The following is a 21455-nucleotide window of genomic DNA, read 5'->3' on the forward strand; positions in this document are numbered from 1 at the left end:
TTGTGTGCTTGTATGTGCGTCTGTGCGTGTGGCCAGGGGAAGGGGGCCTTCGGCAGGAAAAGTATGTGGGGGCCACCACAATCTATGTTGCCCTGGGCCCCCACCACCCTTAACCCAGCCTTGATAATATCTTACCCCTTGACAGGTGCCATTGTAACAAGATGATCTTTGCTATTTGTTTCACCTGTCACTAGTTTTAATGTTATGGCCAATGGGGGTAAAAAATATATATCGCACACACTCACACTTACTTTTGGCTGGAGAGGTGATGCTGGGGCACACCTAAACACTTTGCTTCATTAGGCCCAGGAGCGGGTGGGGCTTCCATTGCAGTCACCAGGCCTGTGCGAAGTGCAGAGCTAGAGGCAAAGCCGTCTTCATCTTAGACAAAGGGGGGGAAAAATTGATCTGTCAGAGTGTTCTGACCCTTCCTGCGAGTGTCACTGCCCTTGTGTACTACGACAAAAAAAAAAAAATTATATTAGCTACTGAGCCATCATAATATACAATACAGAAACTGTACATTCTCACCAGTAGTATATCAAATGGAAGTCTATTAAAAATAATAATAATACAACAAAAACATATTAAACTTGCAATTCAGAGACTGATTCTGAGTCACAGGCAAAGTGGCTATAGTTGTGGAATCCTGATTTTATACCTTATGCTAATGCAAGAATCTGTAAAACTCAAGTGGGGGTTTGTGCGTTTTGTAGAGGAAACTCACACGACCCATTCATTTCACCAACATTAGTATTGGTACTTGCGCCAGTCCCATGCTAGGTGCAAAAGGCTTCCCTACCCCGAACACACTACTCCAAATCACACAGGCAGAGGAATCCTGCCTATTAGTAACATAGTAATGTAGGGGAAGATGTACTAAGCAGTGAAAAGAGTGGAGAAGTGGGCCAGTGGAGAAGTTGCCCATGGCAACCAATCAGCCGCTCTGTATAAATTCATAGTATGCAAATTGTAAATGTTACGTCAATGCTGATTGGTTGCCATGGGCAACTTCTCCACTGGCTTGCTTCTCCACTCTTTGTACTGCTTAGTACATCTCACCCATAGTTGTTAAGTTTGAAAAAAAAAAAAAGACCGTTTGTCCATGGAGTTCAACCTATATTTACTCTAATTAGAGGTTGTATCCTTAGATTTCTTTTTCCGCTAAAAATTTGTCCAACCCTTTTTTAAACTTATCAATTGAGTCAGCCAAGACAACCTTCTCCGGCAGAGAATTCCATATCTTTACCACCCTCACTGTGAAGAAACCCTTCCTTTGCTGGGTTTAAAAAGTCAATCAGAAAAAGGTGTACAGCAACAGTGAATGCGCAATGAAAAACTCTAGGCAGCCTTGCTCCTACACATGAAGGGAAAAACACATGAAATCCCTGAAATTCATACGCAACAAAATAATATGTGTGGCGTGCATTGGCGCTCAGAATTTAAAGATGCATCCCTGAAATGAATAGGGATATATGAATCCACAAATTTCAATGGACCAGATGGTTTATTCCCATAGATAAAAATATATTTATTAAAACCAATTAAAAATGACTAACATCTGACATACATATAAAGTGCAATTCGTGACTTGGCAGCAGAGGCTAGTGAAAGTGACCGTGCAATTAGTAAACACAAGATCTCTCACCATGTGATAAAGCTGCGGTGGGCTAGCTTATATTTAAGCAGTATGGTCCAAGGCTGAAAGTAGCCCGGCACCACCGCAGTAGGCTTAATTCAGCATGTGAGTCCTTCCACTGGTATCACTGCTCCTCGTCCATTACGTCCTCTGTCCAAAAACAACGCGTTTCGGTCACTATCCTATGACCTTTTTCAAGTATTGAATAGAGGAACTTATCATGAGTCCATATTTATACCCATTTACCTAATTGAAACATCTTACACATGTGGCTACACTCATCCGCGTCATTTCGAGCGCACTGGTCCGGAAGTGACGCGATGTGCGTTCCAGTCCCGCCGGAAGTGACGCGCTCCGTGTTCCCCCACCTTCCAAAGCCGGAGGTGACGTCCTATGCGTTCCAGCGCCGGGCGGAAATCAACCATGCTTTCCATTGTACCCCCGGAGTTTCTATTGTAAACATAACACTGGATTTGATCCTGAACGGCTCCATTTAGATGATCCCTTTAGAGATAAACAAAGACACCCTCCGCAAAGTCCTCTTATTCAAAGTCCATAACGGAATAGGTAGATGGATCATTTCAACGGAGGCCATCTCCACCATCTTAGTTAAGGGAAAGATAGCTTTCTTCTTTATTATTCAAGCGGTACTCCTTTCTGACCAGGGATTTTTTCCATTTCAGGGGTATTTTTACTTTGTGGGAAAAGGGACCCCATCTGACCAAACTACGTGGTACTTCGTATTCCCACTAGTCCATCCCTATTACCCGATAAGGGTCCCCCTTCCTTTGGAAATGTTGAATAGAGATTTCCACAGGCAATATGTTCATACATGCAGTTTCCATAATTTGTGTATATAAAAGAGAAAAAAAAAACACAGTTTTAGGACAAACATGAAAATGTTATAATAAAAGTACATCATTAATCTAAAAACCATTTCAATTCGAAATCATTATGACCATTCGGTCTCAAGGAATTTAAATCAAATATCCAGCCCATCTCGTTTTGTGCAAGGCGTTTATCGAGATCCCTATTCTTCCAATTAGATTTTATTTGTTGTATCCCCAGATATCTCACAATATGGCCCTCGCATTTTTTATGTATTTTGTTAAAATGTTCCGAGAAAGGGTGACTATCCAAACCCTTGCGGATATTGTACACATGTTCCGCCATTCTGGTTTTCAAGGGTCTGGATGTTTTTCCCACATATATCTGTCCACACCTGCATTCCAGCAAATAAATAATGTTTCTCGAATGACAGGTTATGAAGTCCCTAATTTTGTACTTCTTACCGTTCACTGTAAATTCTGTAGTTTTGCGGGGGATATCTTTTCTGGTGGTCGGCCTGCACATCAGACATGCCCCACATCTATGAAAACCCTGGTTACATGTTCTCACCAGAGAATTCTCAGGAAGGCTACTCTTCACCAGTCTATCTTTAAGGGTTTTAGCTTTTTTATAGATAAACATTGGTTTTTTGGGGATAATATCCCCAATGATTGGATCGTCCTGCAGGATCCTCCAATTCTGTTTGAAGATCCTCTCAATTTTTCTATGGTGTGCACCATATTGGGTGATAAAAGCCCATTCATATGGATTTCCGCTGCGTTCAGAGGTTGTTTTCTCTGTTAGAAGGTATTTTCTATCTGTACTTCTCACTTGTGCCTCTGCTCTCTCCAATGTGGATTCTGTATATCCCTTTTCTCGGAAACGGTTCCCCATCTCCTTCATCTGTACTCCCAATACTTTGGAGTCTGTACAGCTCGCTATCTATATTAATGTAAGCATTGGAATCCGTTGGTTTACGATGTGTCTGTGTGCAGACGAGGTTATCTTCAATGTAGATTTTTAAATCTAGAAAAACCAGCTCTCTTTTGCTCTGGGTGAAGGATAATTTAATATTAAAATGGTTCTGATTAAGAGATTCTAAAAAAAGTTGCAGACTTTCGTCCGTCCCCCTCCAGATAAAAAATATATGGTCTATGACAGTAACAAAAGAACATGCAGCGCTATATAAAGATATATGCAGACAGGTGCCAATGAAAAAATTAATAAAATTTATTTTAACATTTAACACTTAAATGAAGTATGCTAAAAATGAGTATTTGCAACATTAAAAATAGGAGCTCATATATATGATTCAAAAACCAGTCTCTGGTGAATAGGACTTATGGGGCTCTGATAATAATGTCCAGTGGTTAGTGGACCTGCAAGATGTTTAGCCTTCTAAAGGGATTGAGAAGTTCCACAGTAAGTTACCAATCTTAGAGATGGATGATTCCCTTAGCGGAGGTTCAGATTGCACCGATTCCAACGCAGAGATGAGGGAGTAAGATGTGGATTCACAACAGGTTGGCACACCATAAGGAAAGTCCCAGGCTAAGGAGGTCCACTGTCCGATTGTCTGGATGTCCCCAGGGTCCTTTTTGTAATCCAAAGTCACAGTCCTGACGCGTTTCGCTGTCACAAGGGACAGCTTTGTCAAAGGTATAGCTCCTTGCTCCATTGTCCCCTTTTTATAAGGGCTTAATTGCATATGATCCTTACACCTGTCTGCAATCATCCTAATTTCAAATATATACATTTACTTAAAAACATAGATTTTCTAAATCATATAATTCAATGAGGCAAAGCTATCTATCACAGAATAATTAAATGTTGAAAACGAGTGTTTAAAAGTACTAAAAAATAGTAAAAAATAGGAACAAACCCAAATAGTAAATAATCATTTGACAGTTCTCCCAAACACTAGGTGAAATAAATGATCACAATTCACTGGACTTCTTGGTCTTTAATGCATCTCCCACTCTAGTGTCTGGGAGATTTCTGGTCACGTGACGTACCCGTCATAGACCACATGATCGGCATATGTCCCCACATAATCTGTTGTTTTGTCTCAGTGAATCCGTTCACGTGACTTTTACCATCGGTCACATGACCGGAATATACATCCTACTCCAATTGGGCCATTTAACAGAAGCCCGATACTAAAGGTCATGTGACCCACACGAAATAACGTGGCCGCGTTCATATAACCCATGAAACCCGAATTCTGGGATCAGCACGGTCGCGGTCATGTGACGCACACGTCATCTATCACATGATCGCCACTCTCCTCTGCAACGTAGCTGTGTTTATCCACACATCACATTGCCGTGGGTCTCCAGCATTTGACCTGTAAGAAGCCAATCATATATGTTCAATAGGCTATCTTACTGGTGTTTTTCTCCGATCACATGATCAGCTGCCCACACTTCACATGCTCCGTATTAACCAATGGGACTGATGGTTACTATGGTTACTTATAAACATAACGTTTTTCCTCAGTATAATATTAAATAGCATTCAGTACCTTCTAATAATCTTAATAGATATCACCAAACATTCCCAGTCCTTCAACATATATAAATGCAGCTTTAAAAAGAATCAGCAAATATTAATTCCATCTAGAATTCATCTTATGAGAATACATTTAATTTATAATAATAATAAGCATTCATAATACTGCATTTAATTCCATGCCTTCGTTAAATCCATAGGGGTGGAGGGCATTCATTTTAAAAATCCAATAGATTTCTTGTTTCTGTAACCTTTTAAACCTATCTCCTCCTCGCCTGGTAATAGGAATATGTTCTAAAACAATAAGCTTTAGCGTACTTGGGTTGCTCTGATGGTATGTTTCATAGTGTCTTGAGACACTATGATCTGATTTCTTATTAATGATGTTACGTCTATGTTCTAAAAATCTTAATTTCATTTTCCGTGTCGTTCTTAAAAAGTCCTCTCCCCTAACCCTGAAGGGGGTTGTCATGTGTTTTGTGTACAGTTCTCTTGATAAACAAATCGCCTGGTAATTCCCTATATTGCCCCTCAATGTATCTATAAATATCATATCTCCTCTTAAGGGGCATACACATGTTGAGACTTGTGCTAGCGATTTGTGCTAAACGATTTAGGGTAGGAAATTTCCCTTGAACTTCCCGGTGTCTAAATCGCCCATACACACATAGCGATGTGTGGTAAGCGATTTGTTCTAAGCACACTCAAAAAAAAAAATTTGAGTGGTTCAGGTGACATAGATCGCGATCGCTATCGCTCATTCTATGCACACGGAGGGATTTGAACTCACTTGCTAAGCGATCTGAATAGATTTTGACTGCATGCGCACAAGATCTGAGCCGGTGATAGCGGCGTGCAGGATTGCGCATCGCCATCGCTATGGGGTGTACACACGGAGCGATTTGTGCCTAATTTCTAAGCGATCTAGACAGCTTAGAGAAGAGGGAAAAAAATCACCCCGTGTGTATGCCCCATTAGTCGCCTCTTTTGTAATGTAAACATATCTAACCTGGTTAGCCTTTCATTATAATCCAATGACTTTAAGCCCTTGATCAATTTAGTAGCTCTTCTCTGAACTTTTTCAAGTTCCAATGTGTCTTTTTTTATAGTAGGGTGCCCATAACTGTATACAGTATTCCAAATGTGGCTGTACCAACAATTTATATAGTGGCAGGATTACACTTTCTTCCCTTGTCTCCATACCCCATTTTATACATGGTAATACCTTATTTGCCTTTGCTACTGCACACTCACACTGGGCACTAGTACTAAGGGGGTGATTCAGACCTGGTCGCTGGGCTGCTAACTTGCTGTCCTGCGTTCAGATAGTCACCGCCCCCAGGGGGGGGGGGGTGTAAATTTGCTGTACAAGTGTGCAATCCCATGTGTACGCTGAGCTGCAAAAATCCACTGTGTGCAGTCTCTGCGCAGCCCAGGACTTACTCCTACAGTGCGATCACAACAGGCTGATCAAGGCCGGAGCTGACGTCAGACACCATTCCCCGAAAATGCTTGGGCACGCCTACGTTTTTCCGGACAGTTCCAGTCAACGGTCAGTTACCACCTACAAATGGCCTCTTCCTGTCAATCACCTTGCAAACGCCTGGGTGAATGGAAGTTCCGCACCATCCTGTTGCTGACTTGCGATGCCTGTTGTTGTTGTTGTCCGACGCGCGTGTGCATTGCGGTGCATACACATCCACAATTATGACCTGATCACCCACTGTGTGAAAACGCACAGCAGCGATCAGGTCTCAATCACCCCCTAAGTCTATTGTCGATGAGTACCCCCAAATCCTTCTCCATTACTGATACAACTACCATTTCCCCATTTAATTTGTAAATCACATGTTTATTTTTTGTCCCAAAATGCATAACTTTACATTTCTCTATATTGAACCTCATACTCCACTTTGCAGCCCAAACTTCCAATTTAATTAAGTCATTCTGTAGACAGTCAACATCTCTATCTGTTTGAATTATTTTACAGAGTTTAGGGTCATCTGCGAAAATGGACACTCTGCTTTTAAGACCGTCCCTCAGGTCATTTATAAATATGTTAAAAAGAAGAGGCCCTAGTACAGACCCTTGGGGTACACCACTTAGGGGGATACCAAATTAGCCCCGGTAATTTATCAGGGCTAATTGTCCTGCTGGGGGCTATCCTATTACCCCCGAAAAGCCAGCACGAGCGGTGTCTTATCGGGGGTTATCTGATGCTGCGAAAACAGGGCTGTTTCTGCCGAAAACACACAGGTTTCACTAAACCTGTGTGTTTTCGGGAGAAAGGGCATTTTTTTTTTTTTTTTACATGCGATCAATCTAGATAGCCTGTAAAAAATAAAATTGGTGGAAAAATCACGAGAAACATACGTTTTTCGTACCCGATGTTTTACCGGGGCTAATAGGATATCCCCCTTAATACTTTAGTCCAGTTGGAATACTTCCCATTGACCACAACTCTCTGTTCTCTATTTTCCAACCAATTGTTGACCCAAGCACAAATTGTGTTTCCTAGACCCAGCTCTTACTTTATGTATCAACCTCATATACAGGACCATCTCAATGACTTTAGCAAAATCTATAAATACCACATCCACTGCATTTCCCTGGTCTAAGTTTGCACTTACTTCCTAATAGAAGCTAATTAAGTTTGTTTGACAAGACCTGTTCTTCACAAACCCTTATTTCAGTGATGACTCAGTGGGACGAGGAGGAGGAGAGGGGGGTGAGTTCACTGCTGGGTCCCAAACATTTACAGTCAGCTGCGCACCCACATGGAGGAGTGGCATGCTGCAGCTTCTGGGAGCAGGCAGAGAAGTAGAAATGCCAATGCCAGAATCCCGACACTGCTCGGAATGTGAGTGCCGGCATCCTGAATAGGTTCACAATCCCGGTGCTGGAATCATGACTGCTGGGACCGCCAGAATCCTGACTGTTGTTGGACCGCAGGAGCGGTAAGCCGTGCGCGGGGGTGTTTAGGTTACAGGCATAGGCGTGCGCAGCACATTTTATTAGGGGGTGCACCGTCGGAGTGGTGTGTCTAGCACCGCCTTTTGGGTATGTCACGCACCATCTATTGATGGTCAGCACAATATAAATATCCACCTTTGTACCAATACTAATAATGCAGATACATTGTCAGATGTTGTGGTGTGCACCAAACAAACACCCCTGATGGCACTCACTGCAATTACACTGCTCCTCCTCAGCCTGGTCTGGCAACCCCTCTCTTTCCCCTGCAAGCTGCAGCAGCTTACTTACAAGTCAGCCACTCACTGACACTGACAGTCGCAGACTAGTACTGCTGCTGCTAGAAAAACGAGTGACATATCAATGCTGCTGCCGACCGCCTGCCAGTATTGAATTTGTCTTCCTAAGAGGAACGCTGGCTGCTCCTCATCAGTGGCTGGTGTTGGCATAGCATAGAAGAAGAGAGGTGGGCGTGTGACGGGTGGGCGTGTGAGCAGCATGATGTCATCATGTCACATCACGCTGTTTTTATACATGGAGGTGGAGCCGGGAGTTTGAAAGCCGGTGGCAGTGGCACCCTTGATTAACCCAGGCGGCCAGTCAGTAATGCAGTCCTGATAGGGTGCAGCACAGAGGGGACAGTAATCAGCCTGCTCGGCGATTGCTGCATCAGGCAGGTGAGATCACTGTGCCAGACATTAGGGGGTGCCTGTGCGCACCAGGCACCCGCCTGCGCACGCCTATGGTTACAGTGTGGGTTTAGGCTGCAGGAAAGGAGGTTTAAGGGTGGTGGTGGGGGGGAAGTTAATATGCTTACCTGACCCATGTCAGGATTCTAACCATTGAGATGCCACGGTCGGTATTCTGACTGCTGGCATATCAGTCCCAACCCGTGAGGATGATAGTAGCTTTTAGCCTACCTCCTGTTGTCTGTCTCCTTCCCAAATAGCCTACTCCAGTGGTTCCCAAACGCAGTCAAGGTACCCCAACGTTCCTGGTTTAAATGTATCCATACTTGGCCACAGGTGACTTAATTAGCACCTTAGTCAATTTGATTTAACCATCTGTGCTGAGCCATGGATATACCTAAAACCTGGACTGTTGGGGTACCTTGAGGACCGCGCTTGGAAACCTCTGGCCTACTCCAAGGAAGCGGCTTATGCAGAGATCAAGCAGCGTGTGAGAGGTAATGCTACAATATTATTACACAGCAGCCTTAGCACGTCCCCTCTTCACCTGGACATGCCCCCTCAGCCCCGTCTCTCTGATTTAAAGCAAAGAAGAGAAAAAGACTATCAGCGGTGAGGGGAAAAGCTGATACACACAGCGCAAGATTAAGGTTATTTCTACCCAAATAAACCCTTTCCATATCCCTGCCCTCAGTAGCAGGTCCCTACCTCTACATAAAATTCTTAGTTGCAGCAACGCTGGCATTGCTGGGGAAGGAGGCTGGAGACTAGCAGAATCGGTCCCCACACTGCCCTAGAGGCAGTTTCGGAGTCTGCCCCCACTAAAGAAGTACAGGTAAGACCTGCACTGTTGCCTCATGGAGGTGAAGAGGGTGCAGACACACAGCGGGCACAGTCTGGGGCTAACGAGTGGGAGGGCACATATTTAAATGAAACAGGAAACTTCAAACATACTAAATTACATAAGCAACTAAAAGCACTTCCCAAGGGTACCATAAAACTAGATGGCACTAAGAACCAACATGTCCTAGCTAAATATAGATAGATATTTTTATTATTATTGTAAAAAAACACAACAAAATTACAGTCTAGGTCATAAGCATATAGGTTACAAATCACCATTTCAAATGAAAATGGACGATAACAGATGGGAAAACGCTATAAATCAAGATGTTATAGCTTTAACCCCTTCAGTGGCAAGTTTTAAATTTAAAGACACACCCTGGGGGGTGTTTTTAAATTGAAATGGGGGGGAGGGGCGACTGATGGGGCAGGGCGAGGTAATTGCCTGACGATCGCCCCAGCGCTAATTCCTGAGCACCGCAAGGCCATTTTACTGCTAAGCCCGCCCCCGGCCAATAGGAGTCCGGGGGGCGGGCTTAACTCCATAATGGAGTATACCGATTGCCGGGCGCCGTGTACCCTGCATGGCTGTCCCCAGAGAATCAGTCAGTAGTATGCCCGGAAATCTTCGGGGTTTGCCAGTACTATCAGCGCTGGCAAACCCGGAAGATTTCCGGGTAAACCACTGAAGAGGTTAATACACCTGAACGGACTTTTAGATAGGAGTGAAAAGATGCAATGGCTAGGACATACTTACCTACATTTTATTTCTCCTCTCCGGGAGAAGCCCGGAGAGGAGACGCTGCAGGTGTCTTCAGGGGGCGGGGCCGAACTGTGACATCACCAAGCCCCGCCCCCACATCGGGAAATGCCGCGATTCACGGGTCCACGGGAAGGGGGCAGGGCTAAAATGACACAATTTGCGTCATTTTAATCCCTTCTCCACCCGACGGACCCGCGAATGCGGGAAGTTATCTCTCCATCCTGCTCGCATCGCTAGGGTGCGAGCAGGATGCGGGAGACCTGCCCACTCTTCCGGGTGTGCGGGGGGCAACCCCAAAACACGGGAGCCTCCCGCAGCTTCCGGGAGAGTAGGTAAGTATGGGCTAGGATAACAATAGTGTATAATGCTGTGTCCTTTACGATGGAAGTTTTCAATGTAAATATCTTCAATTGATGGCAGCTCACTGCCAGTAATACCCACAGCTGTAAGTACAACACACTCCAAGAGCTTACGATCTGCCTTAGCAGTAGCAAACGCAGGATTTCTAAAGAGGGGTTTCCAAATTCAATCCACAATCTCCCACTCTGTGGAACATTGGAGCGAGTGTGGGAGTCTGGGGGAGTGGTAGAAGAACCTTTCTCTATCGTCCTAGTGGATGCTGGGGTTCCTGAAAGGACCATGGGGAATAGCGGCTCCGCAGGAGACAGGGCACAAAAAGTAAAGCTTTAGGATCAGGTGGTGTGCACTGGCTCCTCCCCCTATGACCCTCCTCCAAGCCTCAGTTAGATTTTTGTGCCCGGCCGAGAAGGGTGCAATCTAGGTGGCTCTCCTAAAGAGCTGCTTAGAAAAGTTTAGCTTAGGTTTTTTATTTTACAGTGAGTCCTGCTGGCAACAGGATCACTGCAACGAGGGACTTAGGGGAGAAGAAGTGAACTCACCTGCGTGCAGGATGGATTGGCTTCTTTGGCTACTGGACATTAGCTCCAGAGGGACGATCACAGGTACAGCCTGGATGGTCACCGGAGCCTCGCCGCCGGCCCCCTTGCAGATGCTGAAACGAGAAGAAGGTCCAGAATCGGCGGCAGAAGACTCCTCAGTCTTCTTAAGGTAGCGCACAGCACTGCAGCTGTGCGCCATTTTCCTCTCAGCACACTTCACACGGCAGTCACTGAGGGTGCAGGGCGCTGGGAGGGGGGCGCCCTGGGAGGCAAATGAATACCTATTTTGGCTAAAAATACCTCACATATAGCCTCCGGAGGCTATATGGAGATATTTAACCCCTGCCAGAATCCGTTAAGAGCGGGAGACGAGGCCGCCGAAAAAGGGGCGGGGCCTATCTCCTCAGCACACAGCGCCATTTTCCCTCACAGAAAGGCTGGAGGGAAGGCTCCCAGGCTCTCCCCTGCACTGCACTACAGAAACAGGGTTAAAACAGAGAGGGGGGGCACTAATTTGGCGTTAGAAATATATAAAAAAGATGCTATAAGGGAAAACACTTATATAAGGTTGTCCCTATATAATTATAGCGTTTTTGGTGTGTGCTGGCAAACTCTCCCTCTGTCTCTCCAAAGGGCTAGTAGGTCCTGTCCTCTATCAGAGCATTCCCTGTGTGTGTGCTGTGTGTCGGTACGTGTGTGTCGACATGTATGAGGACGATGTTGGTGAGGAGGCGGAGCAATTGCCTGTAATGGTGATGTCACTCTCTAGGGAGTCGACACCGGAATGGATGGCTTATTTAGGGAATTACGTGATAATGTCAACACGCGCCAAGGTCGGTTGACGACATGAGACGGCCGACAAACAATTAGTACCGGTCCAGACGTCTCAAAAACACCGTCAGGGGTTTTAAAACGCCCGTTTACTTTAGTCGGTCGACACAGACACAGACAGGGACACTGAATCCAGTGTCGACGGTGAATAAACAAACGTATTCCTTATTAGGGCCACACGTTAAGGGCAATGAAGGAGGTGTTACATATTTCTGATACTACAAGTACCACAAAAGAGGGTATTATGTGGGATGTGAAAAAACTACCGTAGTTTTTCCTGAATCAGATAAATTAAATGAAGTGTGTGATGATGCGTGGGTTCCCCCCGATAGAAAATATGGGCGGTATACCCTTTCCCGCCAGAAGTTAGGGCGCGTTGGGAAACACCCCTTAGGGTGGATAAGGCGCTCACACGCTTATCAGAACAAGTGGCGGTACCGTCTATAGATAGGGCCGTCCTCAAGGAGCCAGCTGACAGGAGGCTGGAAAAATATCATAAAAAGTATATACACACATACTGGTGTTATACTGCGACCAGCGATCGCCTCAGCCTGGATGTGCAGAGCTGTGGTGGCTTGGTCGGATTCCCTGACTAAAAATATTGATACCCTTGACAGGGACAGTATTTTATTGACTATAGAGCATTTAAAGGATGTATTTCTATATATGCGAGATGCACAGAGGGATATTTGCACTCTGGCATCAAGAGTAAGTGCGATGTCCATATCTGCCAGAAGATGTTTATGGACACGACAGTGGTCAGGTGATGCAGATTCCAAACGGCACAAAGGTGTATTGCCGTATAAAGGAAGAGGAGTTATTTGGGGTCGGTCCATCGGACCTGGTGGCCACGGCAACTGCTGGAAAATCCACCGTTTTTACCCTAAGTCACATCTCTGCAGAAAAAGACACCGTCTTTTCAGCTTCAGTCCTTTCGTCCCTATAAGAGTCATATCTGCCCAGGGATAGAGGAAAGGGAAGAAGACTGCAGCAGGCAGCCCATTCCCAGGAACAGAAGCGTTCCACCGCTTCTGACAAGCTCTCAGCATGACGCTGAGACCGTACAGGACCCCTGGATCCTACAAGTAGTATCCCAGGGGTACAGATTGGAATGTCGAGACGTTTCCCCTGCGCAGGCTCCTGAAGTCTGCTTTACCAAGGTCTCCCTCCGACAAGGAGGCAGTATGGGAAAAAATTCACGAGCTGTATTCCCAGCAGGTGATAATTAAATTACCCCTCCTACAACAAGAAAAGGGGTATTATTCCACACTATATTGTGGTACTGAAGCCAGAAGGCTAGGTGAGACCTATTCTAAATCTAAAAAAATTTGAACACTTACAAAGGTTCAAATCAAGATGGAGTCACTCAGAGCAGTGATAACGAACCGGGAAGAAGGGGACTATCTGGTGTCCCGAGACATCAGGGATGCTTACCTCCATGTCCCAAATTTGCTCTTATCACTAAGGGTACCTCAGGTTCGTGGTACAGAACTGTCACTATCAGTTTCAGACGCTGCCGTTTGGATTGTCTACGGCACCCCGGGTCTTTACCAAGGTAATGGCCGAAATGATGGTTCTTCTTCGAAGAAAAGGCGTCTTAATTATCCCTTACTTGGACGATCTCCTGATAAGGGCATAGTCCAGGGAACAGTTGGAGGCCGGAGTAGCACTATCTCGGATACTGTTACAACAGCACGGGTGGATTCTAAAGATTCCAAAATCGCAGCTGATCCCGACAACAAGTCTCCTGTGCTTAGGGATGATTCTGGACACAGTCCAGAAAAAGGTGTTTCTCCCGGAAGAGAAAGCCAGGGAGTTATCCGAGCTAGTCAGGAACCTCCTAAAATCAGTGCATCATTGCACAAGGGCCATGGTAAAAAAATGGTGACTTCCTTCGAAGCAATTCCAGTCGGCAGATTTCATGCAAGAACTTTTCAGTGGGATCTGCTGGACAAATGGTCCGGATCGCATCTTCAGATGCATCAGCGGATAACCCTATATCCAAGGACAAGGGTGTCTCTCCTGTGGTGGTTACAGAGTGCTCATCTTCTAGAGGGCCGCAGATTCGGCATTCAGTTTTGGATGTTGGTGACCACGGAGGCCAGCCCGAGAGGCTGGGGAGCAGTCACACAAGGAAAAAATTTCCAGGGAGTGTGATCAAGTCTGGAGATTTTTCTCCACATAAATATAGCTAAGGGTAAAATTATAATGCTCTAAGCTTAGCAAGACCTCTGCTTCAAGGTCAGCCGGTATTGATCCAGTGGGATAAAACATCACGGCAGTCGCCCACGTAAATAGACAGGGCGGCACAAGAAGCAGGAGGGCAGTGGCAAAAACTGCAAGGACTTTTCGCTGGGCGGAAAATCATGTGATAGCACTGTCAGCAGTGTTTCATTCCGGGAATGGAAACTGGGAAGCAGACTTCCTCAGTAGGCACGACCTCCACCCGGCAGAGTGGGAACTTCATGGGGAAGTTTTCCACATAATTGTAAACCGTTGGGAATTACCAAAGGTGGACATGATGGCGTCCCGTCTGAACAAAAAACGGGACAGGTATTGCGCCAGGTTAAGAGACCCTCAGGCAATAGCTGTGGACGTTCTGGTAACACCGTGGGTGTACCAGTCGGTGTATGTGTTCCATCCTCTGCTTTTCATACCTAAGGTACTGAGAATTATAAGACGTAGAGGAGTAAGAACTATACTCATGGCTCCGGATTGGCCAAGAAGGACTTGGTACCCGGAACTTCAAGAGATGCTCACAGAGGACTTATGGCCTCTGCCGCTAAGAAGGGACTTGTTTCAGCAAGTACCATGTCTGTTCCAAGACTTACCGCAGCTGCGTTTGACGGCATGGCGGTGGAACGCCGGATCCTAAGGGAAAAGGCATTCAGGAAGAGGTCATTCCTACCCTGGTCAAAGCCAGAAAGGAGGTGACCGCACAACATTATCACCACATGTGGCGAAAATATGTTGCGTGGTGTGAGGCCAGGAAGGCCCCACGAAGAAATTTCAACTCGGTCGATTCCTGCATTTCTTGCAAACAGGAGTGTCTATGGGCCTCAAATTGGGGTCCATTAAGGTTCAAATTTCGGCCCTGTCGATTTTTCTTCCAGAAAGAATTGGCTTCAGTTCCTGAAGTCCAGAAGTTTGTCAAGGGAGTATTGCATATACAACCCCCTTTTGTGCCTCCAGTGGCACTGTGGGATCTCAACGTAGTTCTGGGATTCCTCAAAACACATTGGTTTAAAACCAGTCAAATCTGTGGATTTGAAGCATCTCACATGAAAAGTGAACATGCTCTTGGACCTGGCCTGGACCAGGCGAGTGTCAAATTGGTGGGTTTTTTTCTCAAAAAAGCCCATATCTGTTTGTCCATTCGGACAGGGCAGAGCTGCGGACTCGTCCCCAGTTCTCTCCCTAAGGTGGTGTCAGTGTTTCACCTGAACCAGCTTATTGGGGTGTCTTGCGCCTACTAGGGACTTGGAGGACTCCAAGTTGCTAGATGTGGTCAGGGCCCTGAAAATATAGGTTCCAGGACGGCTGGAGTCAGGAAAACTGACTTGCTGTTATCCTGTATGCACCCAACAAACTGGGTGCTCTTGCTTTTAAGCAGACTTTTGCTAGTTGGATGTGTAATACAATTCAGCTTGCACATTCTGTGGCAGGCCTGCCACAGCCAAAATATGTAAATGCCCATTCCACAAGGAAGGTGGGCTCATCTTGGGCGGCTGCCCGAGGGGTCTCGGCTTTACAACTTTGCCGAGCGGCTATTTAGTCAGGGGCAAACACGTTTGTAAAATCCTACAAATTTGATACCCTGGCTAAGGAGGACCTGGAGTTCTCTCATTCGGTGCTGCAGAGTCATCCGCACTCTCCCGCCCGTTTGGGAGCTTTGGTATAATCCCCATGGTCCTTTCAGGAACCCCAGCATCCACTAGGACGATAGAGAAAATAAGAATTTACTTACCGATAATTCTATTTCTCGGAGTCCGTAGTGGATGCTGGGCGCCCATCCCAAGTGCGGATTATCTGCATTACTTGTACATAGTTACAAAAATCGGGTTATTATTGTTGTGAGCCATCCTTTCAGAGGCTCCGCTGTTATCATACTGTTAACTGGGTTCAGATCACAGGTTGTACAGTGTGATTGGTGTGGCTGGTATGAGTCTTACCCGGGATTCATAAATCCTTCCTTATTGTGTACGCTCGTCCGGGCACAGTACCTAACTGAGGCTTGGAGGAGGGTCATAGGGGGAGGAGCCAGTGCACACCACCTGATCCTAAAGCTTTACTTTTTGTGCCCTGTCTCCTGCGGAGCCGCTATTCCCCATGGTCCTTTCAGGAACCCCAGCATCCACTACGGACTCCGAGAAATAGAATTATCGGTAAGTAAATTCTTATTATTAACGACCCTGGACATTAATGTAAACATTGGTCTTTTTATACACTGGATACTGTATGGAATACAGTATTTACATTTAACACTATAGATGGTCTATAGAATAGGCTGCATCAAACAGATTTAAATAAGATAAATGGTCAGGAAAAGGTTAATCATACCATAATAAATAAATACATACACACACACAAACGTAATAGAACCAGCACTGCACTTTCTAAGCAAGCTTCTTCCACCTCATGGTAAGGCTGGGATCCGGATTGAAAGTCGACAGTAACTAGGTCGACAATGTCTAGGTCGACCACTATTAGTCGACAGTACCTAGGTCGACAGGGTCAAAAGGTCGACATGATCTAGGCCGACAGGTCAAAAGGTCGACATGAGTTTTTCACAATTTTTTTCTTTTTTTGAACCTTTTCATACTTAACGATCCACGTGGACTACGATTGGAACGGTAATCTGTGCCGAGCGAAGCGGTAGCGGAGCGAAGGCACCATGCCCGAAGCATGGCGAGCGAAGCGAGCCATGCGAGGGGACGCGGTGCACTAATTGGGGTTCCCGGTCACTCTACGAAGAAAACGACACCAAAATAACATTAAAAACTCATGTCGACCTTTTGACCTGTCGACCTAGAACATGTCGACCTTTTGACCCTGTCGACCTTTTGACCCTGTCGACCTAGTTACTGTCGACCAATAGGGGTCGACCTAGACATTGTCGACCTAGTTACTGTCGACTTTCAATACCACACCCGGTAAGGCTCCTGTCTCTTCTTGGTAGCTACTCGCTGGTCCAGTGCACTGATTGAGGATCAGATCCACACTCACAGCAACCTTGGTAGAAGACTTTGCTACCACTGGGCATGTGCAGCATCTCTGCTCTGTCCCTAACACTGCATGATGTGGCGGCAACTCTAGTAGTCACATTATATACTATTGCCATAATTTGAGACACTTGCCAAGAGGAGGGGGTTTCCGGACAGCCGGAACCCCCCCTGTGTTTGCCTATGCTTAGTGTTATTAGCGTACCAAACTGTAATACAGTACATCAACACGATTTCAATAGCACAGCGATAGAACCTAACCAAATATGCCAACTAACTATGAATACTAAAACTATATATAGAAAACAACTCACTGATAATTTGCACTGAAGAATATGCTAGAGCAGCAGTGGCCAACACGTGGCTCTTGAGCCGCATGCAGCTCTTTCTTTATTCAAATGTGGCTCACGACACTCAAAGTCACATGACCACAATAGATCCTTAAACCGATGCATTCTAGCCAGACACGCAGCAGCACTATGGGAACTGAAAACTGAGGGAGCCAGATACTGGGCTGTAGTGACATATGAGTGTGGGCTGGAATGACACAAAGTGGAGCTGGCTGAAGTGACAAAGGAGGATCCTGGCAGGAGAGACACAATGGGGGACCTGACTGGAGTGAGACAGGAGGGTGCTGCCTGGAGTGACACAATGGGGAGCTGGCTGGAGTGACATAGGAGGATCCTGGCAGGAGAGACACAATGGGGGAGCTGACTGGAGTGACATAGAAGGGTGCTAGCAGGAGTGACACATGGGGGAGCTGGCAGGAGTGACACAGCAGGGTGTTGGCTGGAATGACACATGGGGGAGCTGAAGTGTATTATGTGAATATGACTTTTTCAATATATTTTATGTGGATCTGGCTTTTTCAATTATTTTATCTGGAAGTGGCTTTTTCAATGTATTTTATACTAGGGGTGTGCCCTAGCAGGCACAAAGCCACACACAATTTTTGCATGTGCGCTGTCGGCTCTTTCACGTACGTAACAAGATCTTTTGGCTCTTTGTCTCTGACTGGTTGGCCACCCCTGTGCTAGAGGGTTTCCTAAATCGTACAGATAATTATACTGCAGGGTTATACTGGGCAGATCCTCCAAATGCCATAGGTAGGTTGTACAGTGAAGAAATACTCACAGATAACAGTTTTTTTGCATAGCAGACAACTTCACTGTAGAGAAATGCTGACAAGCAACAGAGGTCAGCTAGAGTATTGTTTTATGGAGGGCACCATCTTATGTAAAAATATTCTGGTGTTTCTGCCATTTTTTTATTAGATATAATTTATACACATATACATGTATTCAGTATATTTGCGTACAAAACACAAATACTTATCAGCACTAACAATATTGTACTGTAAATCTGTATCACAAAAAAAAAGGAGCTTGGGATGTTGCTTATGTTTTTAACAAAACATTTAAGCTTGCAGCGCATTGTCAAGGGACCCACTCTCTGCAAGTGTCTACACTAGCATAAATGCCTAAACACACCATTAAATTGTAGTTACATGCACTCACCTATTAGGTACAGAGGGTAACAACATCTAAACAAGTGCTGTCTTGTGAGCCACGCCGAACTAGGCCTTATAGAGAGCCTAGTCATTTTCTGTGCTGTCCATGAAGCCACCACTCACAATCCAGTCTTACCTCAGCTAATTATGACAAGGGGAGGGAGTTGCAGATCGAGTTTTGTATATGCTACGGATTGTGAATAGATTACAGAAATTAGATTGCAAATTATAATTAAAAAATAAGAAAAAAGATTCAGTAAGGCCCAAAAACCGTAAATCATGGTCTTACACAGATGGATATTTTTGGTAGTGTGTGTGACATGCGGGATATTATTTGTTAGTTAAGAAATTATCATTTGAAATCGCAGATAGAATTTTTTTAATCAAGATCATTTCAAAATATATGTGTCTTAAATATTGCTTTGTTAAAATATACCAGCAAGGTCCTGCTATTCCCCATAGAAAAGTTGTGAGGTATGAGCAAGTGTTTATATGAATGTTCTTTTTATTGGTTTGTAATAAAGAAAACAGAATATTTCTTAATAGCCCCAGCAACTACATTGTGATCAATGATTTCTTGTATTGTATAATGAGGCCGAGGGTATTTTTCTAAGGGTAATTAGTGTAGACCACTAGTGGGTACTACACTAAAAAAGGGAGCTTAGTGTGTGGCGCACTCTTTTGTAATGATTATTAGTTAATAAAATGTAACTTTTATTTTGTCATTTAAAATGAATCTCTATAGCCAGGCATGTAGGTGTATTTGATAGCCTGAGAGTAAAACCTTTGTATAATAGTTGCCCCAAATGTAAAGTATTTGGATAGTGGTTAACTTTCCAATATGATAGGGACAAAATATTTTTTTTGTTATCAAGCTTTGTGATATATTATTAAAGATTTGTTGTGCTATAATGGCTGTTCATATCGCCTATTAGCAAGACTGAATTGGTCTCGAGTCTCTGACGTGGGTCTGACAATAACTGCTCTTTAAAGAGAATAAATTACTGTTTGCATGGAGAAGCCATCAGCGCTGTGAGGCTATAATAGTTAGTACAAATCACAGAAGTGAGTTTCAGAATTACCTCAAAGGAAACCCCTGCGTGGATCTTCCAGGTTATTCCTCATCCTTGTATATGCATAAAAGGACAGTGTGAATATGTATTGTAACATGTGTACACTTTGTCTGCCAGTCTATTGTCCAGACTGCAGTAGCCGTACAGATGTAATTTGATATGTTATTTTGTATCCACAAGGATGAGATACAATTGTGGCCAAAGGAGCAATTCATGCAAGAGAACAGATAATAAATACACTGTCTCTAAACTTTTTGTAGAGAGTACTATTGATCATATGCAGGGACACAGTAACAAAATTATGAATAATATAAGTAAGTGGTCCCTGTTCTCTCAAAGGAAAAGCATGAACAGGTATGTGGGGTATGCGTCCAAATAATCACTTAAAAACATTCAATGATTCTCTCCATAATGGTACAATTTCAAATTCATATGGGAAGGTATACGTCATATTCAGAAAGCACATACTTCAATGGTGATCATATCAAATGGCTATAATGCCGTAATGGATGAAAATACCTCATGGTCATCATTAGTGGGACGTGGACGTGTAGATCACACGGAGGTGCGGGAATTACACCCGACCCGGCGTCCGGTTCCCGCAGCGGCTTCCAGCAAACTGATTATCAGCGGGACGTGGACGTGTAGAATTCACGGAGGTGTCCCTGCATATGATCAATAGTATTCTCTACAAAAAGTTTAGAGACAGTGTATTTATTATCTGTTCTCTTGCATGAATTGCTCCTTTGGCCACAATTGTTTCTCATCCTTGTGTATACAAAATAACATATCAAATTACATCTGTACGGCTACTGCAGTCTGGACAATAGACTGGCAGACAAAGTGTACACATGTTACAATACATATTCACACTGTCCTTTTATGCATATACAAGGATGAGGAATAACCTGGAAGATCCACGCAGGAGTTTCCTTTGAGGTAATTCTGAAACTCACTTCTGTGATTTGTACTAACTATTATAGCCTCACAGCGCTGATGGCTTCTCCATGCAAACAGTAATTTATTCTCTTTAAAGAGCAGTTATTGTCAGACCCACGTCAGAGACTCGAGACCAATTCAGTCTTGCTAATAGGCGATATGAACAGCCATTATAGCACAACAAATCTTTAATAATATATCACAAAGCTTGATAACAAAAAATTTATTTTGCCCCTATCATATTGGAAAGTTAACCACTATCCAAATACTTTAAATTTGGGGCAACTATTATACAAAGGTTTTACTCTCAGGCTATCAAATACACCTACATGCCTGGCTATAGAGATTCATTTTAAATGACAAAATAAAAGTTACATTTTATTAACTAATAATCATTACAAAAGAGTGCACCACACACTAAGCTCCCTTTTTTAGTGTAGTACCCACTAGTGGTCTACACTAATTACCCTTCGAAAAATACACTGTAACTCTAGCTTAGTGGCGCACCTCCAACCCAACACAATTTCAGGCTTTTTCACAAAAGAAAGGCCGATTAATTTCTTTCACTGGTTGGTTTTCCTACAATTATACTGATAATTTTGTTGATACCTGTGCATTGTCCTCTAGACTTTTCTGTCTTTCCCTAGAAAATAATTGTATAATAAGTAACAGTCATTTCTTATTTTAGATTAGTTAGGAACAATGAGGCGAAGCAAAACTCTTTAAAATTATTTT

General features: G+C 44.3%; 1 protein-coding gene across 2 annotated transcripts in view; it reads left to right on the plus strand.

The window, feature by feature from the left end:
• The window catches only part of QRICH2 (glutamine rich 2), a 72135-nt gene that overhangs the window by 10660 nt on the left and 40020 nt on the right, over window positions 1-21455 (plus strand). The gene's annotated exons all lie outside the window — the stretch shown is intronic.

This window comes from Pseudophryne corroboree, chromosome 3 (genome assembly GCF_028390025.1).
Source record: "Pseudophryne corroboree isolate aPseCor3 chromosome 3, aPseCor3.hap2, whole genome shotgun sequence".
Lineage (NCBI taxonomy): Eukaryota > Metazoa > Chordata > Amphibia > Anura > Myobatrachidae > Pseudophryne > Pseudophryne corroboree.